This window comes from Triticum dicoccoides, chromosome 7A (genome assembly GCF_002162155.2).
Source record: "Triticum dicoccoides isolate Atlit2015 ecotype Zavitan chromosome 7A, WEW_v2.0, whole genome shotgun sequence".
NCBI lineage: Eukaryota > Viridiplantae > Streptophyta > Magnoliopsida > Poales > Poaceae > Triticum > Triticum dicoccoides.
The window spans coordinates 695,095,207-695,100,592 of record NC_041392.1 but is presented as its reverse complement, the minus strand read 5'-3'; positions in this window follow the sequence as shown (position 1 = coordinate 695,100,592).

Genomic DNA, 5,386 nt, shown 5'->3' with positions numbered 1-5,386 from the left:
GTTGTTTAAAACACCGTAGATGGGTCAGCCCAGCGCGGTACACTCCAATTGAAGGTCGTCCTAAGGCTCGGCCACTACGCGGCTTGTTACCACACACAATTTTTCTTTTAGTTTATTTCTAAGTCAAGAATAGCGGATACTCCCTCTTTACCTAAAAAAATAGATACTCCCTCTGTTCCATAGTTCTTGCCGTGGTTTAGTTCAAATTCATATAGGGAGTATAATTCCATAATTCTTGTAAACCAGTTTTAAAAAGAGTAAAAAGTTTATATATTTTAAAAAACACTAGTGTAATTTTGAGAAGTGTACGGTACTAAAAACCACCATAATTTTAAAAGTGCCAATGAATTAAAAAATCTTCATATAATTTTAAAAGGTGTTCACGTACATTAATTAAACTATTCATGTAATTTTGAAATGCGTTAACTCATTTTTTAAAATCTTCATGTAATCAAAATTTTACATATATAAAAATAATTGCTCCTTCTAAAATCATTTGTGTAAATTTAAGAAGGTATCCTGGTATAAATAAAATGTTCGTCTGAAATTTTAGAAAGTGTATGTGCCTTTTCAAACGAAGTTCATGCATTTTGAGGTTGTTTATTTGTATATACAATCATTTTCTCCAGAGTATTACGTCAAAATTGGAAAAAAAAATTAAAAGAATTGAAAGAAAAAGTAGGGAAACATGAAAAATTGTATTGGAATAAAAATAAGAAAAAGAACCTAAAAAATAGCTAACATGTTAGCATTGGGGTATACGCCGCCATTTTCGACAATAGACCAGATATTAGAATACAAAATAACCGGCTGAAAAGCTGTATATATGCGAGACATACGGTAATCTATTAACTCCATACTTTTCTTTCTAAAACACTCTTCACCAATTTTAAAGCGAAAGTTTTGTTGTTGCCATTCTAGTTTTGGCCTATTCTGGTTATGCCACTCTAAATTTGGCATTTCATTTGTGCCACTCTAACTTTTGATAATGTATCACAAATGCCATTCTGTCACACTTCCATGAGTTGAGCGTTCGTTCTACCCAGTTGATGAGAAAAACCTGTCACTATTTGCAAAATTGACATAAGTTGCCCCTACTTACTTGTGGGGCCACTTTGGAAGTGACCCAGCCAAACAAACACACACCCGCCATAGCTAACTGAACTGCACCACGGACCCGAATCCAACCACTCCGGCCGCCATGTTGCGACCTCCAGTTGTTATCCCCGCGCGCCACCGCAGCTAGCTATCTACAGCCAGATGGACGGTGCTCCGCCTCCGCTGACCACCACGTTGCTATCTCCAGTCGCCGTCCCCGCGCGCCACCGCAGATAGCTACCTCCACCCGCATGAAGCACCCTCAAACCATGGAATTGCGTGAGGGGGTGCTCCACATCTGGCACATTCAGGGTCCAAGGAAGGAGGGAAGCGAGCTGGCCAGGCTTGAAGCAGTGGAGCTAGAGATTTTTCAAGTGCCAAGGAATGCTATAATGCCGGCTTAGCGCCAATCACTCCATGATCACCGAATTTGTTCACCAGCACAAGTGGTACAAGAAGGAAATCGGAGACACCATCTGTTGGGGAACATAGTAATTACAAAGTTTTCCTACGCACACGCAAGATCATGGTGATGTATAGCAACGAGAGGGGAGAGTGTTGTCTACATACCCTCATAGACCGGAAGCGGAAGCGTTAGCACAACGCAGTTGATGTAGTCGTACATCTTCACGGCCCGACCGATCAAGCACCGAAACTACGGCACCTCCGAGTTCTAACACACGTTCAGCTCGATGACGATCTCCGGACTCCGATCCAGCAAAGTGTCGGGGAAGAGTTCCGTCAGCACGACGGCGTGGTGATGATCTTGATATTATACCGTCGCAGGGCTTCACCTAAGCACCGCTACAATATTATCGAGGATTATGGTGGAGGGGGGCACCGCACACGGCTAAGAGAACGATCACAAAGATCAACTTGTGTGTCTATGGGGTATCCCCTGACCACGTATATAAAGGAGTGGAGGAGGGGAGGGGCCGGCCCTCTCTATGGCGCGCCCTAGGGGAGTCCTACTCCCACCGGGAGTAGGATTCCCCCTTTCCTAGTAGAACTAGGAGCCCTTCCAAGTAGTAGGAGTAGGAGGGAAGGAAAGGGAAGGGAAAAGGAGAAGGAAGGAAGGGGGCGCCCCCCTTCCCTAGTCCAATTCAGACCAGACCAAGGGGAGGGGTGCGGCCACCCTTGAGGCCCTTTTCCTTCTTTCCCGTATGGCACAATAAGGCCCAATACGTATTCCCGTAACTCTCCGGTACTCCGAAAAATACCCGAATCACTTGGAACCTTTCCGATGTCCGAATATAGTCGTCCAATATATCGATCTTTACGTCTCGACCATTTCGAGACTCCTCGTCATGTCCTCGATCTCATCCGGGACTCCGAACTCCTTCGGTACATCAAAACTCATAAACTCATAATGTAACTGTCATCGAAACCTTAAGCGTGCGGACCCTACTGTTCGAGAACAATGTAGACATATGACTGAGACACGTCTCCGGTCAGTAACCAATAGCGGAACCTGGATGCTCATATTGGCTCCTACATATTCTACGAAGATCTTTATCGGTCAGACCGCACAACAACATACGTTGTTCCCTTTGTCATCGGTATGTTACTTGCCCGAGATTCGATCGTCGGTATCTCAATACCTAGTTCAATCTCGTTTCCGGCAAGTCTCTTTAGTCGTTCCGTAATACATCATCTCGCAACTAACTCATTAGTTGCAATGCTTGCAAGGCTTTAGGTGATGTGCATTACCGAGAGGGCCCAGAGATACCTCTCCGACAATCGGAGTGACAAATCCTAATCTCGAAATACGCCAACCCAATAAGTACCTTCGGAGATACCTGTAGAGCACCTTTATAATCACCCAGTTACGTTGTGACGTTTGGTGACACACAAAGTGTTCCTCTGGTAAACGGGAGTTGCATAATCTTATAGTCATAGGAACATGTATAAGTCATGAAGAAAGCAATAACAACAAATTAAACGATCAAGTGCTATTGTAACGGAATGGGTCAAGTCAATCACATCATTCTCCTAATGATGTGATCGCGTTAATCAAATGACAACTCATGTCTATGGTTAGGAAACATAACCATCTTTAATCAACGAGCTAGTCAAGTAGAGGCATACTTGTGACACTCTGTTTGTCTATGTATTCACACATGTATTATGTTTTCGGTTAATACAATTCTAGCATGAATAATAAACATTTATCATGATATAAGGAAATATATAATAACTTTATTATTGCCTCTAGGGCATATTTCCTTCACCATCTTCAAGCTGAATGACTGGATTGATAATCTCTAAGCCCATGTTTTTGACTTGCAAAACCAAAATTGTGAGTATGAGTCCCAGTTTAAAGGCGTGAGCCTGGATGCAAATTTAAGGATTCCAGAATCACATTTATCCTTATATGATGGGGAGGCTATGCCTTGGAAGACGGAGGACAAACACACTACTTCCTTGCCATCAACACCAAGGAAGGAAACTTGAGTATACGGGTATGGGAACCACCTTTGGCTTGTTCCAAGCTTGGGGAGGTGCCCCGGGGTCGTATCACCACCACTTTGGTCCTCATTATCTATCTTAGTTTGATCTTTAGTTATTTCATGATTTGGAGGAATAAAGTTTTAGTATGAGTAGAGTTATATAATAAAGAGTAGTTTGAGTTATGGTACTTTACCTTCTTGTTTCAATTCTAGCAATAAAAAGAATAAAAAGATAATATGCTAATCCCGTGAGGAGTAATTAATGACTTCACATAAGAGAAGTACAATGATAAAATTTGTTGAAGGGTAACAAACGTAGTATTGGTCACTGATGCAATTCATGAAAAAGCAATAAAGGAAGAGAGGTCTCACATATAAATATACTATATTGGACATCTATTATGATTGTCAGCCCTCATCAAATATTTTCTGTTTCATCAAGTAGTTGACATTGGACAAGGAAGACAACATCAAGAGTTATGTTTGCTTATATTTACATAGAAGTTATATTGTCATGTATCCTCAACATGTGGTTCTTGCTTATAATCTTTGGTAGCCAAAATTTCGCACTAAGTAGAAATACTACTTGTGCATCCAATCCCTTGAACCCAGTTTCTTGCCATGAGAGTCCACCATACCTGCCTATGGATTGAATAAGATCCCTCAAGTAAGTTGTCATCGGTGCATAAAGCAATAAATATTGCTCCTAAATATGTATTATCTTTTATTGTAAGGAAAAATAAGCTTTGTACAATCTTGTGATGGTAAAGAAATAAAAGTGATAGACTGCATAACAAAGGTTCCTATCACAAGGGGCAATACAAAGTGATGTTCCTTTCCATTAAGAGCTTGGACATCCAAATATAAAAGACGCATGGCAACCTCTACTTTCCTCCGCGAAGGGCCTATCTTTGACTTTTCAGTATTTACTTTCTATGTGAGAGTCAATAATGTTCATCCCTATCCCATCCTTAATTATTCTCCACTTGGCAAGCATCATGTGGTGAGGAAATATCCAGGCACATATACCTAGTTGGATGTGGGTATTCATGAGTTATTATTGTTGGCATTACCCTCGAGGTAAATAAGTTGGGAGGTGAACACAATAAACCCCTATCTTCATATGTGTATGATTGAAACTTTTGTTGTACAAATTTGACCATTAGTGCCAGCAATCATATAAGACTATAGGATATTGAGTACGTGAACTTGCTAAACATAAGCTCTTACATAGAATCTTTCTAAAAATATGATGAACTGCAATTGCTTCAAGGACTGAGAACATAGTTCATTAGTTTTCAAGAAGGCTTACGATTTATACTTCGGTATTGTGGATGAATTGTTACCTGATCATGAGAAGTTTTATGACAATATATTGTTGCTATAATAATAATCATGATGCTATCATGTCCGTATTTTGTTTTATCGACATCTCCCACTATATGCATCGGGTCATGGTTATTGAGCTCGGTATTCGCTTGAGGACAAGCAGGTGTAAGCTTGGGGGAGTTGATACGTCCATTTTGCATCATGTTTTCCTACATTATTTATTATGTTTTGGGTCATTATTTCACTTTATGGTTTTATTCTAATGCCTTTTCTCTCTCAATTTGCAAGATTTACATGAAGGAGAAAACTGCCGATAGCTGGAATTCTGGACCTAAAAAAGCTATAGGAGAGATAGATATTCTCCAGAACTCCAAATGACCTAAAAATTTACAAAGAATTATTTCAGAATTAATAAAAAAATAATGGAAGATGAATCACCAGGAGGGGCCCCACCAGTGAGCCACAAGCTCAAGGGGCGCGCCTCCAATCTTGTGGGCCCACCAGCAGTG